General features: G+C 40.2%; 2 pseudogenes across 2 annotated transcripts; both read right to left on the bottom strand.

Moving 5' to 3' along the window:
• Nucleotides 1-13423: 13423 nt before the first annotated feature.
• LOC308428062 (homeobox protein NANOG-like) lies at nt 13424-14777 on the bottom strand (annotated as a pseudogene). Its single transcript has 2 exons — nt 14365-14777; nt 13424-13865 (listed from the first exon to the last, which is right to left on the bottom strand). The product of its transcript is annotated as a homeobox protein NANOG-like (transcript).
• On the bottom strand, nt 13909-14326 carry LOC308428099 (large ribosomal subunit protein eL31-like; annotated as a pseudogene). Its single transcript has one exon. The product of its transcript is annotated as a large ribosomal subunit protein eL31-like (transcript).
• Nucleotides 14778-17051: the final 2274 nt, after the last annotated feature.

Here is a 17051-nt window from a genome sequence, read left to right as displayed (position 1 = left end):
AAAAGGCATATATTGCCTTCTGCTTTTATGTTCTTAATATGGCTTGGTGGTTAAAAGTATTTACTGTTCTTTAGAGGACCTGGGTTCAATTCCCAGCATCTACACAACTGCTTTGTAACCAGTTCTAGAAGATCCAATGTCTCTTCTGACCTCTGTGGGCTGCCACATGCATCTGGTGCCTATATACATACTCAGACCCATACATATATACATCTAAAAACAAAATAAATTTCAAAAAACCTTACATGGCATAAAGACATAAACAAAAAAAAAATCCACAAAAATGTTCAATTATATTTAGTACTCCATCAAATCCTAGAAGAGGAAACACATGTCTGGGACTGTCAATCTGGCCAAGAACCTTGTGTTTGGGAGCTAATGGGCTGCAGGAATGAACCACCACCATTAATTTGTTCCACAGACACCCTGTCAAAGTGCTCTCTAAATTCATCTCTCTTCTCTCACAGATTATTGCAGTTCTCAGACCTCATTAGAGAAGTTTCCCTGTGCAGGGGACAGTGACTGCTGCAAAAAGTCATGAGTGGTCAAAGTCAGAGGAGGAGTGATTGAGGGTACTCAGCCACAAATGGGACATCTAAACCGACATGCTTGGCTTGACCTGTACAACTCTGAACTAGCACAGAGATGTACCGAACGGCTGAGTTTGTAGTAGTTTGTTAGGCAGGAATAGAGAATGATCGCTGCTGGGATTCTGTAAACCCCACCACTCAGTTACCTGGCAACAGCAAGGTATGCTCTGCCCCAGTTACCTGACACTATAAAGGGGGCTACTTGCCCCCTCCTCTCTCGTCCTCTGTGCTCTTGCTCTCTTGGCCTCTTGCTACTCACCTCTTTGCCCCCTTTCTTCCCACCACCCCCCTCCACATGCCCATGGCCAGCCTCGACTTCTCTATTCCTCTCTTCTCTCTCTCTGCCTCTACTACACTCTTAATTCTCATCGTGATCTGAATAAACTCTATTCTGTACTATACCGTCGTGTGGCTGGTCCCTCAAGGGAAAGAGATTTCCAACATGGGTCCCCAGAGGCGTTCCTCTTGCCCCCATGCCTTGTTCCATCTCCATGGACCATACCCCCCCTGCCCTCTTCATTCTTTTCCTAACACTGGTGCCAAAACCCAGGACATCATCTTTTTATTTTTTATATACACACCAATCACATTTCCTATCATGTTAAGTTAAGTGAAATAATTTTACATAGTTTCTGAAGCTTCACACAATCTGATTCTTGCCTGTGTCTGGGGTATGACTATCTGCCTGTTTCCTAGGCTCTTTCTTCTAACTAGTCTCCTTTCAAACACATTGAAGTGCTTTAAATGAAAAATGACTTCTAAAGGTTCTTGCATTTGAATGTTTGCTTTCTGGTTGGTATTTGGGAAGCTGATGGAACCTCTAGAATATGGAACCTTGATGGGGAGAAGCTTGTCACTCACTGATGGTGGGATCTGAGTGTTTATAATGTACCCCACTTCCGGTGTGCTGGCTCTGCTTCTGTGTGCAGTTGAGATGGTGTCTTGGCTTCCTGCTTTGGCTGCTGTGCTTCCCTTGGCATGATGGACTGTAATCCTTTGGAACTATTAAAGCCAAATAAACTCTATCTTAAGCTGCTTTCGGTCATGGTGTTTTATCATAGCAACAGAAAGTAACCGTAGCCAAGGCACAGAGGAACGCTCAAACTAAACCACTCCACAGGCAGAAGGACAGACAGCTTGTTTGGAGAGTCAAGCTGCTGGGCTCTCTCGGGGGGGCAGGGGGTCAGAGAACAGTGGTGGCAAGAAAAGCATTGTTGGTTTTCAGGGGACAGGTAGCTGTGGGAGGTGAGGTGTGAGCCAGAACAGCCTAGGGTTTAGCATGGGAGCTTTGATTTGTAGCAGGCTGTTAGGGAACTAGATGCCCTTTCCTGAGGTAGTTGATCACTGGTGTGGGTAGGGAAAAAATTGGTTTTCCTGGTAAATAGAAACCCACTTTATGAGATCCTTGAGGAATGCTCAGTTTAAACCTTTGTTTACCCAACAACTATCCTTTTGTTTACACAACCTGAGTCCTTCTATTAAGCAGCATCACTATTTTTGGAGCCCAGTTTGGACCCAACAGTGGTTAAGAGAAGAAATTGGTACCAGGAAGTGGGGCCCCTGTTGTGATTCTGACCACATTATTTTATTTTTTTAGAAAAAATTTGCAAGTGTTTGGAAGTTTGTACTTGGATGGGCCATTCTAGAAGGAACCTGGAGGACAGTGATGCTGAGATTAATATGGAGTATGAGGACCTGAAACTGAGAGGTTTAGATGGGATAAGTGATACACGTTTTCTCTATCTTGGTGACACAGATATATAGGCCAGATTAAACCAGATTAAAAGTAGATAAAGGCAGGTTTATTAGGTACTGCTTCTGGGTGGGTTCATCAGTGCAAAAGAACAGGGCTGAGGAGGTCAGGCATCCAGACTAGGGTGGGGAAGTTTTATAGACTGTGAAGACTGTGAAGGCCCACATATGGTCAAGAGCCATATGTGGGGATTAGGGTGTCTGGCAGCATCTGGGAAGGAGGGAGTTGAGATAGCTGCTAAGGATGTGGAACTGGGCTTGAGGAGCCATTCCTTTGTTCAAAGTTTTTCTGTGTGGGAAGCATTAGGGGAAGGAGGGCAGGTGGGGTTTCCCAGCTTGTGCTGGGGTGAGCAGAAGTTCCAGCCCTCTCTGGGTACAGGGCACACATTTAGATATGTCTACTTCCGGCTGAAGAGAGCCTGTGTTGGGTGGGGAAGTCAGGAGTTTGTGGGATGGTGTTCAAAAGGAGGTAGGGGTGTAGAAGCGTTTGGTTAACTGGAGACTTTGGGAATCCATTCCTAGAGGAAGAGGAGAAGGCAAAGGGTTAGAAGAAAGAATAGACAAATGAGAACAATTGGGCCCATAGTGGGGTGAGCCTGGCAAAGGTTAAGGGAGAAGTGGGCTGTTTGCACAGCTTGAAGTCCTTCCCCCAGCTTCTGGAGTGACTCAGTCCGGGTCTCCATCAGGCCAGACTATTGATGTAGCAGCATCAATCCCCTGCCCAAAATAATTTCCCATCCCATCCCCACCCCTGCCCAGGAGTATGCAGGTACTACCCTTATCAGTTATAAGGAGGTCAAGGGCCCTCCAGTTTTGCAGGGCTATTGAAGCTTATAAGGATATTTTTAAGTTTATAAAAGAGGTAGGTTTTAGAGATGCTAGGATTAATCATTGTTTGTAATCTGTATTGAGACCCACATTGTAGAGAAGGCAGCAGACACACACTTTTGGGTCACAGTAGAGGCTTGGAAAATGATTTTGGGTTAAAAGCACAAACATTCTTTAAGATGAGCTTAGGAAAGACAAACCTTCCATGGAGCAGAAGGGGCAAAAGCCCACTTGATCTTGATTGTCAGTATGACCACAGATTTTGGAAAGGGGATTTCCCCTCTCTCCAGAAGACTGGATGCATCCAAATCTCACATTGTAAGAAGTCCTATTAAGTTTATACTTGGGAAACAACCAAAGGAGACTTAAAACCTTGAGCTTGTGACTACGATATTAGTGGATTGTATAATGGAAGGCTTTATAAAGTTAGACCAATAACTTGTCAGAACTTTATTAATTAATTAATTAATGCTAAAACTTTGAAGTCTTTTTTTGGGTATAGAATAGAGTTTATTCAGAGCATGCGGAGGGGAGTTAAGAGGTTAGTGGGGGCAGATATATATATAATACATATACAGAAGTAGAGACAGGTCAGGAACATGTTGGGTGGGGGAGGGAATGGGGAGAGAAGGGACAAAGTAGGAAGAGGGTAAGAGAGCACCTTTGAAGTCTTAATACAACAGTAGCATGAGAAGAAGAAATCTGAAGCATTGTTTGTTTCTTTTTTTAAATTAGGATTTATTTATTATATATAAGTACACTTTCATTGTCTTCAGACACACCCGAAGAGGGCATTGGGTCCCATTACAGATGGTTGTGAGCCACCATGTAGTTGCTGGGATTTGAACTCAGGACTTCTGGAAGAGCAGTCAGTGCTCTTAACCACTGAGCCATATTCTTTGTTTCTTTTATACCTTAAATCACTTTCTTTTACTGCTTAAGCTTTCACATCCTCCAGCCTTCATAACTTGCATTTACCAAACTTACAACGCCTTCTTAGACCCCCAAAGCAACTTTCTTAGCTCCTCACAACTTTAGCTTTTATATCCTGACCTTATATAAGCTTTATGCCTTTTTATATAATTATTTCTTTTTTTAACTTTATTTTAAAAAAGATAAATGTACAGATTTTTAAGCATTTTTGCATAAAAGTATACAAGCACATTTTTATAAGGGTGTAATTAAGTGTTTGTGGGTACCTATACATACACATATGTATATATGTAACAATAATATAGGAAAAGAGGTTATTAATTTGAGGAGATAGGAGAGAAACTGGGAGGGGCTGTAGGAAAAAAGGGGGGATGTGATACAGTTCTATTTTAATTACATTATAATCTTTTTTCTCTTTTTTCTTGATCTTCACACAGTCTGTGGGTTGTTTCTGGGGTGTTCAGGGCTTTCTGGGGTTAGTATACCATTATCAGTGACTGCATGTTACGTCTGTTCTTTTGTGACTGGGTTATCTCAGAATGATATTCTCTAGATGAATCAATTTTCTTGAGAATTTCGTTAGGCCATTGTTTCTGATAGCTGAGTAGTACTCCATTGTGTAAATGTACCACAATTTTTGTATCCATTCATCTACTGAAGGACATCTGGGTTCTTTCAGCTTCTGGCTATTATAAATAGAGCTGCAATAAATATTGTGGTGCATGTATCTTTGTTGTATGTTGGAGTATCTCTGGGGTAAATGCCCAGAAGTGGAATAGCTGGGTCTTCAGGAAGTACTATGTCCATTTTTCTGAGGAACCGCCAGACTGATTTCCACAGTGGTTGTATCAGTTTACAACCCCACCAGCAGTGGAGAAGTGTTCCTCTTTCTCCACATCCTCGCCAGCATCTGTTGTCATCTGAGTTTTGGATCTTGGTCAATCTGACTGGTGTGAGGTGGAATCTCAGGGTTGTTTTGATTTGCATTTCCCTGATGGCTAAGGATGTTGAGCACTTTCTTAGATGTTTCTCAGCCATTCGATATTCCTCAATTGAGAAATTTTTGTTTAAGTCTGTACCCCATTTTTTAATAGGGTTGTTTGATTCTCTGGTATCTCGCTTTTTGAGTTCTTAGTATACCTTGAATATTAGGCCTCTATCTGATGTGGGGTTGGTAAATATCTTTTCCCACTCTGTTGGCTGCGGTTTTGTTTTCATGATAGTGTCTTTAGCCTTACAGAAACTTTGCAATCTCATTAAGTCCCATTTGTCAATCTTTGACCTTAGAGCTTGAGCTATTGGTGTTCTGTTTAGGAAATTTTCTTCTGTGCCTATGAGTTCTAAGGTTTTCCTGACTTTCTCATCTAATAGTTTCAGTGTACCTGGTTTAATGTGGAGATCTTTAATCCACTTGTACTGAGCTTTGTACAAGGAGATAAGAAAGGGTCTATTTTCATTCTTCTGCGTGCTGAGCGCCAGTTGGACGAACACCATTTGTTGAAGAGGCTGTCCTTTTTCCATTGAATATTTACAGCTTCTTTGTCAAAAATGAGGTGACCATATATGTGAGGGCTCATTTCTGGATCTTCTATTCTATTCCATTGATCCACGTGCCTATTTCTGTACCAGTACGATGCAGTTTTCAGCACAATTGCCTTGTAATATAGCTTGAGGTCAGGGATAATGATTCCCGCAGATGTTTTCTTGTTGTCGAGGATGGATTTCGCTATTCTAGGATTTTTGTTATTCCAAATGAAATTGCACATTGCTCTTTCCAACTCAGTGAAGAACTGGGTTGGAATTTTGATAAGGATTGCGTTGAATCTGTAGATTACTTTTGGTAAGATGGCCATTTTTAAAATGTTGATCCTTCCAATCCATGAGCATGGGAGATTTTTCCATTTTCTGAGATCTTCCTCGATTTCCTTCTTTAGAGGTTTGAAGTTCTTGTCATACACGTCCTTCACTTGCTTAGAGTCACACCAAGGTATTTCATAGTTTTTGTGACTATTGTGAAGGGTATCTTTCCCTTAATTTCTTTCTCCACATGTTTGTCCTTTGAATATAGGAAGGCTACTGATTTGTTTGAGTTAATTTTGTATCCAGCCACTTTGCTGAACTTGTTTATCAGCTGTAGGAGTTCTCTGGTGGAATTTGTGGGGTTGCTTAAGTACACTATCATGTCATCTGCAAATAGTGATGTTTTTACTTCTTCCTTTCCAATTTGTATCCCTTTGATTTTCTTTTGCCGTGTAATTGCTCCGGCCAGGACTTCCAGTACTATGTTGAATAGGTAGGGGGAGATTGGGCAGCCTTGTCGAGTCCCTGATTTTAGTGGCATTGCTTCAAGTTTCCTGTTAAGTTTGATTTTGGCTGTTGGTTTGCTGTATGTTGCTTTTATTATGTTTAGGTATGGGCCTTGGATTCCTGTTCTTTCCAAGACTTTTAACATGAAGGGGTGTTGAATTTTGTCAAATGCTTTCTCAGCATCTCGTGAGATGACCATGTGTTTTTTTTCTTTGAGTTTGTTTATATGGTGGATTACATTGATGGATTTCCTTATATTAAACCATCCCTGCATGCCAGGGATGAAGCCTACTTGATCATGGTGAATGATCGTTTTGATGTGTTCTTGGATTCGGTTTGCAAGGATTTTGTTGAGTATTTTTGCATCAATGTTCATAAGTGAGATTGGTCTGAGGTTCTCTTTCCTTGTAGGGTCTCTGTGTGGTTTAGGAATGAGGGTTATTGTAGCCTCAAAAAATGAGTTAGGTAGTTTTCCATCTGATTCTATTTTGTGGAATAGTTTGGAGAGTATTGGTATTATGTCGTCAATAAATGTGTGATAAAATTCTACACTAAACTCATCTGTCCCTGGGCTTTTTTTTTGGTTGGGAGGCTTTTGATGACTGCCTCTATTTCTTTAGGTGTTATGGGATTATTTAGATGGTTTACCTGGTCCTGCTTTAACTTTAGTACCTTGTAACTCTCTAGGAATTCAGCCATTTCCTCCAGATTTTCCAGCTTTGTTGAGTATAGGCTTTTGTAGTATGATCTGATGATTTCTTGAATTTCCTCAGTTTCAGTTGTTATTTCTCCACTTTCCTTTCTGATTTTGTTAATTTGGATACTCTCTCTTTGCCCTCTAGTTAGTCTGGCTAAGGGTTTATCAATCTTGTTGATTTTCTCAAAGAACCAGCTCTTGGTTTTGTTGATTTTTTCAATGGTTCTTTTTGTTTCTATTTGGTCGATTTCTGCCCTAAGTTTGATTATTTCTTGCCGTCTACTCCTCTTGGGTGTATCTGCTTCCTTTTGTTCTAGAGCTTTCAACTGTGCTGTCAGGTTGCTGATGTATGCTCTCTCCAGTTTCTTTTTGGAAGCACTCAGAGCTATGAGTTTTTGTCTCAGTATTGCTTTTATTGCATCCCATAGGTTTGGGTATGTTGTGTTTTCATTTTCATTGAATTCTAGAAAATCCTTAATTTCTTTATTTCTTCTTTGACCCTGCTATTGTTTAACAAAGTATTGTTTACTTTCCATGTGTATGTAAGCTTTTTGTTGTCTTTGTTGTTATTAAAGACCAGCCTTAGACCATGGTGGTCTATGAGGATGCATGGCAGTATTTCAATTTTCTTATATCTATTGAGGCTCGTTTTGTGACCAATTATGTGGTCAATTTTTGAGAAGGTGCCATGAGGTGCTGAGAAGAAGGTGTATTTTATTTTTTTTAGGATGATATGTTTTGTAGATATCTATTAATTCCAGTTGGTTTATAACCTCTGCTAGTTTTACAGTATCCTTGTTCAGTTTTTGTTTCCCTGATCTGTCCATTGGTGAGAGTGGGGTATTGAGGTCTCCCACTATTATTGTGTGGGGCACAATGTATTTTTTGAGCTTTAGTAGGGTTTCTTTTATGAATATCGGTGCTTTTGTATTTGGAGCATATATGTTAAGGATTGAGAGTTCCTACTGACAAATTTCCCCTGCAATGAGTAAAAAATGTCCTTCCTTATCTTTTTTGATAACTTTTGGTTGAAAATCTACTTTATTCGATATTAGAATGACAACTCCAGCTTGCTTCTTGGAGCCATTTGCTTGGAAGGTTTTTTTTCACCCCTTTACTCTGAGATAGTGTCTGTCTTTGTCTCTGAGATGAGTTTCTTGTATGCAACAAATTGCTGGGTTTTGTTTATGTATCCAGTTTGATAGCCTATGTCTTTTTATTGGGGAATTGAGTCCATTTATGTTAACAGATATCAAGGAATAGTGGTTGCTGTTTCCTGCTATTTTTGCTTTTGGAGGTTGAATTGTGCCTGTATGTCTTTCTTCTTTTGGTTTTCTTGCTTAGAAGCTTTCTTGTTTTTATTGGGAAGTAGTTCCCCTCGTTGTAATTGGTTTTTCACCTATAATTCGTTGTAGTGTTGGGTTTGTTGTCCGATATTGTGTAAATTTAGTTTTGTCTTGGAATATCTTAGTCTCTCCATCTATGGTAATTGAGAGTTTTGCTGGGTATAGCAGCTTTGGTTGGCACCTGAGCTCTCTTATGGTCTGCATGATGTCTGTCCAGGCTCTTCTAGCTTTCATAGTCTCTGTTGAGAAATCAGGTGTGATTCTGATTGGTCTGTCTTTATAAGTTACATGGCCTTTTTCCCTTACTGCTTTTAATATTTTTTCTTTACTTTGGGCACTTGGCGTTTTGACTATTATGTGTCGGGAGGAGTTTCTTTTCTGATCCAATCTATTTGGAGTTCGGTAGGCTTGTTTTATGCTCATGGTCATCTCATTTTGTTGAAGATATTTACTGTGCCTCTTAGTTGATATTCTTCGCCCTCTTCTATTCCTATTATCCTTAGGTTTGGTCTTCTCATTGTGTCCTGGATCTCCTGGACTTTTGGGTTAGGAGCTTTTTGGTTTTTGCATCTTCTCTGACTGTTTTGTCTATGTTTTAAATGTTGTCTTCAGCCCCGGAGATTCTCTCTTCCATCTCTTGTAGTCTATTGGAAATGCTTGCATCTGTGACTCCTGATTTCTTTTTTAGGTGTTCTACCTTTAGGGTTATCTCTTTTAGTGTTTTCTTTATGGCATCAATTTCTGTTTTAAATTCCTTCTTCCATTCCTTCATCTCTTTGGTTCTGTTTTCCTCTAGTTCTTTGAGCTCTTTGAGTATTTTTCTTGTTTCCTCTTTAAAAGCTTCTGATTCTTTTTGCTTTTCCTCCCGTTCTTGTTTAAGGATCTCTATCATCGTCTTAAGGTATGATTTTAGGTCTGCGTCTTCTTTTTCTGGTGTGTTTGGCATTCCGCTGTTTGCTGTGATGGGAGAGCTGGGTACTGGTGTTGCCAGGTTGTCTTGTTTTCCTTGGGATATACTCTTTCGCTTTCCTCTTGCCATCTTGTTGTCAGTCTTGTGTCCCTGGATCACTGCTGGATCACCGCTGGCTCACTGCTATTCCTCTGGCTCACTGCTGATCCTGGTGGCAGGTGGTCTGAGTGCGGTTCTTCACTCCTTGTTGTTCAGCTGGGAATCTAATTATTTCTTTTTATTCAATTATTTACCACAAGAGCAGAGATTGGCAAAATGAGTTCCTTTAAATAAACGAATGGTAAAAAGTTACTCTGAAATCTGTTTTCTGAGTCTGGTAATAAGGTAGACTACGTCTAGACCTAGTAGTAGCAGCTCTAGGAACATGAGGCCTGTGGCCTGATTTTCATAAAGATGACTGGAGAGGCAGCTAAAACCTTGGCTTTTGCTGTGAAGCTGACAAACTATTTGCTAGCCTAGTCTTTGTACCCATCAGAGATCAGAGAAATGTCTCTCGAGTAAGAAGGAAGAGCAGACCAACCAGTTTTAGAGTCAATTAAGGTGGCAAAGCTTAACAATGACCTGGACAGTCACTTAAGGTTCTTATGTGGTTCAGTGGGGACATCAGTCTTCGGCCTTCAGGTTCAGACAATCTGAAAGACATTCCTGTGGAGTAGGAACTTAGTGGGGACTGTCCTACCTTGTCTAGGCAACCAACTCTCCAGCTTCTTGCATGTCCACAGTTTGGACAGTGTGCTGTCAGCAGTGGAGGTAAAAGGGCAGTTTATAGCCCAGTGTTCAGCTTTTCTACATTTAAAGCAAGCATCAGGAGGAGATTCTTTTGTGCCTGTTTTCTTTAGAGGAGATTAGAGGTATTGATGAGGAGCTGATACCTATCATGAAAAGTTTTTTTTTAAATTAAATATTAAAAAGATTTAATTTTATTATATATAAATACACTGTAGCTGTTTTCAGGCACACCAGAAGAGAGCATCAGTTCTTATTACAGATGGTTGTGAGCCACCATGTGGTTTTTGGGAATTGAGCTCAGGACCTCTGGAAAAGCAGTCAGTGCTCTTAACCACTGAGCCATTTCTCCAGCCCCCTTAATTAAACATTTAAAATGGCACATTCTGCAGGTCAGGACCATTTATCTACCTAAGACACATTTGAATAGACAAAATTTGTCTTTAATTAATTACTTGGAAACTGTATACAAGAGGCTTGATAAGGTTTATTTTTGTAATTAATTACATTGGTACTTTTGAAATTAATTGCATTAGGATTTAGAATGATTACAAATATAGTTCTGAACACATTTAAGAATATGATTGGGCTGGAGAGATGGCTCAGTGGTTAAGAGCACTGACTGCTCATCCAGAGGTCCTGAGTTCTAATCACAGTGACCACATGATGATGGCTCACCACCATCTGTAATGGGATCTGATGCCCTCTTCTGGTGTGTCTGATGACAGATTCAGTGTAATCATATACATTAAATAAACCTTAAAAAAAGACTATGACAGAGATGCTCCAGCATACAATAAGAACACACGCACCACAATGTTCATAGCAGCTCTATTTATAATAGCCAGAAGCTGGAAAGAACCCAGATGTCCTTCAGTAGATGAATAGATACAAAAATTATGGTATATTTACACAATGGAGTACTACTCAGCTATTAGAAACAATGACTTTATGAAATTCCTAGGAAAATGGATGCATCTAGAGAATATCCTGAGTGAGGTAACCCAGTCACAAAAGAACAGACATAATATGCAGTCACTGATAATTGGATACTAGCCCCACAAAGAAACAACTCACAAACTCACAGGCCATATGAAGCTCAAAAAAAAAAAAAAAAAAAAAAAAAAAAAAAAAAAAAAAAAAAAAGACCAAAAAGTGAAAGCTTCAGCCCTTCTTAGGAAAAAAAAAAAAAAGTGTATAGCACCCTGTGGTACACCTGGACCTTAAATCATTAATAATTCAAGAGATAAGAATATAGCCTTGTGGCACTTTTTGGAATTCAAAAACCATTACGTTTAATCTATACACACCAAGAAAACTCTGTTTCCATGTTACATTCTGTTCTACATATACTTTATGCTTATGGTAACTAGTAAGATTTCAATGCATACTACCAAACTTCTAAAAGAATTAAGTACTGACAAAAATAAATTCATATAGTTTTATGACAAAATGCTTAAAAAAATCTGTACACGTATCTCTCTTTTAAGAATAAAGTTTTAAGAAAAAAAGAATATGATCATGTATAAGGTGACTGACTATTAACTTGCATCTTAAAATTATCCTTAAACAGTCAGTTCGTAGCTTATATAAGGTTAGGATTCTGCAGCTTTACGCCTGTTTTGTTCAAGCCTTAAAAGTAACAGTCTTTGAATTGAAAGCTCTTTTAGTATCAAAATAACAATTTAATCATAGATACAGTCCATAGAGAGACCGGCAATTTTATTGCTCCTATTATATTGTACTGTTATGTAGGACATTGTTGTCTTTTGTATGGCTTAGTTTATCCAACCAGCTAAAGCTGACACAAAGAAGCCTGACAAATATTACTGTGAACTTTAACAGACCTTAGGAGTTCATAGGTCTTGATTATCTAGCTCGATGTTGAACATTTAGCAAAGACATAAATAGTTAGACATATAAAGTAGTTCTTAATAATTTGAATAGACCTTTATAACCATGACATTTTATCATCACACAAAAATTCACACCAATCTGAAATGTTTAAGACTTTTTTTCTTAGTCTAAAAGGAGATATAATAATAAACAGAGTTTATTACAACTAAGAAGTTTTATAATTGTTGCTTTATATCATGGAATTCCAGTGGGGTCACCAGCCAAGATGGAAGAGAGACATATGGTTGTTATTTAAAACAATTTGTGGTTTTAGTAGATATATGTTCCTTTAAATGAAAGTTGGGCCCAAGTTACACACACACACACACACACACACACACACACACACACACACACATATATATGTAAATCTAAGTTTCATACACACACACACATGCACACACACACACAAACATGCATACACAGAGAGAGTCGAATCTCATATATATAAAACATAAACATAGGAGGCCAAATAAAGCTTATTTTGGTTATCACTTATGCCTATAAATATAGTTATGAACATATTAAAGAGTATGATTATTTATGAGGTAATCTTTTTTTTAAATTAGTGTCTTATTTTATTTAAACTGGTCCAGTGGGCATTGGTTCATCATGGTACATAGAAGCCTCTTGGTGGAACTCCAGAGACATAGAGGAAATAAAAATGCCATAACAGGTGAAATTTTATTTTGTTGAGACTTTAGTTTTATTTTGTTGAAATGCTGTCTTTACTACTTAAATATAGCAGGTTGGTCTTGAACTCATTGTATATCTGAGCTAGCCTCAAACTTATGATCCTTCGGTCTCATCCTTGAGAGTAGCCACCATGTCTGAACGAATCTTTATACTTTGTATACTTTTAAACCTCACCCCTCAAAGAGACACACAGTGTACACTAAGACCTAAGCTTCCAAAAAGAAGACAAACCTAGGTTAGTGTGGGGTAAGGGTATTCGAGACATGAGAGGATGTAGTCCACTGTCTCCGAAGCCTATTGTTCACTCACACACACACACACACACACACACACACACACACACACCCCTAAGACAAATGCAGCAACACGAGTCCTGAATAGAGCTCTGTGGTTGAGCGGGTGCCCAGCATGATCCAAGTCCTAAGTTTGCACTCTGGCACCAAAAGAATAAAAACAAAAACAATATGCCAGCATTCAGGAGGCAGAGGTAGGTAGGCAGATTTCTGAGTTCGAGGTCAGCCTGGTCTATAGAACTAGTTTTAGGACAACCAGAGCTATACAGAGAAACCCTGTCTTAATAAACAAAACAAAATAAAACAATAATTAAAAAAGATAGTAACAATGCAAAAATCTTAGGAAGACGATTTTTGCCCTGACTTTAAGCCTAGTTGCTGTGTAAGCCTCATGTTTCTCCTGGTAGATTCACAGAGTAGTTCAGGAATAATTCTAAGGCTTGTGGGGTGCTAAAATCTGCATGGCTTTCCCTACTGGCTTCCAAATTTGCCTCCCGATCACTGGCAGAGAAGTTTTGCTGCAACTGCACATAAGGCTGCAGAGAGTCCTCCCTGAAGTTATGGAGCGGAGCAGGGTTCCAAGTCTGGCTGTCCAGGCTTGAGTATTCCAGGATTAAGTGGTCCAGGTCTGGCGGCTCCAAGTTGGGTTGGTCCTAGTCTGGCTGCCCCACATTGGAAGGCTTCCAGATGCGTTCACCAGATAGCTGCAATGGATGCTGGGATACTCCACTGGTGGCCCTTCTGAGTCAGGCCGTTGCTAGTCTTCAGCCATTGGTTTTTCTGCCACCTCTTGCACTTCTTCATTCTTTGGTTTTGGAACCAGGTCTTTTTCTATTTTTTGGCAGTTCTGCACCTTTACTTGACATTCAGCAGGTTAGTTCTCAACCACACTGACGGTCTGTAGATTTTTGAATGTGGTAACAGGCACATAAGTTACCAATGTGTAGAGCTTGTTTGGTGAATCCTCATCCTCATTACGTTTTCTGGACAAATTTACTCGGATGCCATATAGAACATTCCTTATTCCCTTGGCCCAGACGGCTTTATTGAGACTGGTGTCAATGCGCACATCTGGAGTCCCCATTTGCTTCATGGCAAATTTTCGAATTTCTTTGAGTGCCCAAGGACCACTCTTCTTGAAGCCCACTCCACGGATGCGCTCGTGAATGTTGACGGTGTATTCTCGGGTCTACCACCTCGTAGACGGCAGAACGGCCCTTCTTCTTCTTGCTACCAGCCTTTGCAGGAGCCATTTTGCCCGGCCCAAGTAGGAAAAGAAGGGCGCAAGGGATTGTGGGATGGGAGGAAGCGTCTGGAACCAGGTGTTAACCGGCTTATAGCTAAGGTTCAGAATGGTAGAGAGTTCTTGCATCTGCTGGAGGCTGATGTACCTCTCTCTGCCTCTGAAACCTGTCCTTGAGTGCACACAACTGGGCCTGAGAGAACACAGTTGTTCTTGGTGAGGACTTTGTTCTCTCCCTTCTCTGGGCCCTCATCAGCCTCGGGACTAGACAGCTGTAGTCTAGGATTGGTACAAGAGTCAGGGCTGTCTTGAAGAGGCAGGTCCACAGAGGAAGGCTGAGGAGAGTCAGTCCCTGTGCGGAGCATCTCAGTTGCAGATGTTTGTAAGCCAGAATAATTTTCCTCAAGACGACCAACCGCAATCATTGGCGAGGAGTCAGTAGAATTCGATGCTTTCTCAGAACTAGGTAGACTATGGGGACCATAAGGATCCACACTCATGTCAGCCCAATGGCGAGGGAAGGGACATTTAAAAAGTTTTTAACAACGACAAAAAAAAAAAAAAAAAAAAAAAAAGACTTTACAACCCAGTGTCTAGAGGGACAGATCTTAGAAGTAAGAGAGTTAAATGTCCAGATGTAAAATTATTAACAAGACAGAATGAAGTGAGTTTCAGTCTTCCCACAATAGAACCAGACACGAAATCAGTCTATCTCTTTAGGAGGTAATCTATAATTAAGTTATATGCTTTAATTGTGTTTAACAGTTTATAATAAATGTTTGTATGGGACTCAACGGTTATGAGCACTTCCAGAGGTCCTGAGTTCAATTCCCAGAAATCACATGGTGGCTCACAATCATCTATAAGGGGATCCGATGGAAACTGAACTCAGGACCTCTAGAAGAGAGTCAGCGCTCTTAACCACTGAGCCATCTCTCCAGCCCATGCTTTGCTTTGTTTTTGTTCTTGTTTTGTTTTTGTATTTAGCTTTTGGGTTGTTTATTTTTGTTTGTTTCTTGTTCTTTTTTCGAGATAGGGTTTCTGGAACTCTTGCTCAGGCTGGCCTTGAACTCTCACAGAGATCTGCCTGCCTCTCCCTTCCGAGAGCTGGGATTAAAGGCAACACCCAGTTTTGTTTTTGTTTGTTTTGCGGTGGGCTAACCTTGAGCTCTGTGTGATCGAGAAGGTAACTGAGAACAGTTACAAATAGACCTCACCATCCCTGGCTGTGATTTTGTTTTTAATGTTGTTTGAGATATGGTCTGCATAAGTAGCCTAAACTGTCCACAGACTCAGTCCTTCTGCCTCCCCTCCTGAAGACTGAGTACAGGTCCATCTCACAACACCTGTCCAAGCATAATATTTGATAACTTTTTCTTTACTGATGTCTGTGGTCAAAAGTAAAAAAAAGAAAAAAAACTTTATAAGTTATATAGGAATTTTTAAAGTAAATATTGAATTCAATAGATTCTTTTCTGTAGTTATTGAGGTAATTGTGTATTTTTTGTATTTTGTTCCTGGGTCAGCGACACTGAGTTGTCTTAGTTGTTAGTTACGCTCACCACTGATGCCTGAAGAAAACTGTTATGTGGTTAGTCAGTGCTTTATTTTTGCTGACTCTAGGTTTGATTTTTGTCTGTCTTTATAAACAAAACTACCTCTAAATTTGCATTCTTGTGTTATCTGTCAAGGTATATAAAAAAGTAATAAAGGGTAAGGCATTATATATGTATATTTAAGATAACAATTAAAAATAGAAAAAAGAAGGTAGATAAAGGCAGGTTTATTAGGTGCTGCTCCAGGGCAGGTTCATAAGTCCCAAAGACTGGGGCTGAGGAGGTCCTACATTGGATTAGGGTGGGAAACTTTTATAGTTGTAGGCAAAGGGTGATGATTTGTCAGCCATAAACTGGGTTTGTACCCAAGTATGGTCAAGAGCTGAGGACGTGGGTGGGCATTAGGGTGGCTGGCAGCATCAGGGAAGGCGGTTGTGACAGCTGCCAAGAATGTGGAACTGGGCTTGAGGAGCCATTTGTAGATTTTCAGTGCAGGTGGGATTGGGAGAAGGAGGCTGATCTGGTTTCCCAGGTTTCAGTGGAAGAGCAGGGGTTCCAGCCTAGCAATAAGGACTCTTTTAGCAACAGAGATATGAGCTATTCGTGTGAAATTTTGATGAAGAGTATGGCTGCTTTCTGCCTCTGACTTGCCTGAAGCTTAAAAAAAAGAAGGAATAGACCAATTTCTTTGATGGAAGTGATTTCAATGCAGCATAACATTGAGCTTGTGAAGCAATTATTATGTATGACTGCTTTCATGCATGCCTACAACGAAACAGCAATAAATAATACAAAAAGAAATAAAAAAAACCAACATAATTTAGAGAGAAAAAGAGCACTAGGAAGCTAAAGGCTGCAGTAAAGGAATGTGTTGAAAAGAAAATATTTGTTAAAAGCTGTTAGCGTCGTGATGACCTCCCTGTTGGCGTGAGCATGGGAGAGCTGGACCGGGTACTGTCAGACTGACAGACTCAGCTACTTACCAGGCCCAATGCAGAGCTTTGAGCTGGCGCACCCCAGCATCTACCCCATCTACGAGCCACTGGAGCATGTGAAGGGGTTGGCCCTTCAGAAATGTAGCCACAGGATCTCCACCAATCAGGGCAATGGCAGGATTTCTGAGAGGAGTCTTGGTGAGGGTCCAATATTGATAGTGTAGCAGAGGCCAGAAGCCTCGAAACAGACCAGTGACTCCCTGCAATGAACATTTACTGGTAA

Source organism: Micromys minutus (assembly GCF_963924665.1).
Source record: "Micromys minutus genome assembly, chromosome: 12".
Classification (NCBI taxonomy): Eukaryota; Metazoa; Chordata; class Mammalia; order Rodentia; family Muridae; genus Micromys; species Micromys minutus.
The sequence above is the reverse complement of the archived record's forward strand: the minus strand, read 5'-3'. Positions and strand labels throughout refer to the sequence as shown.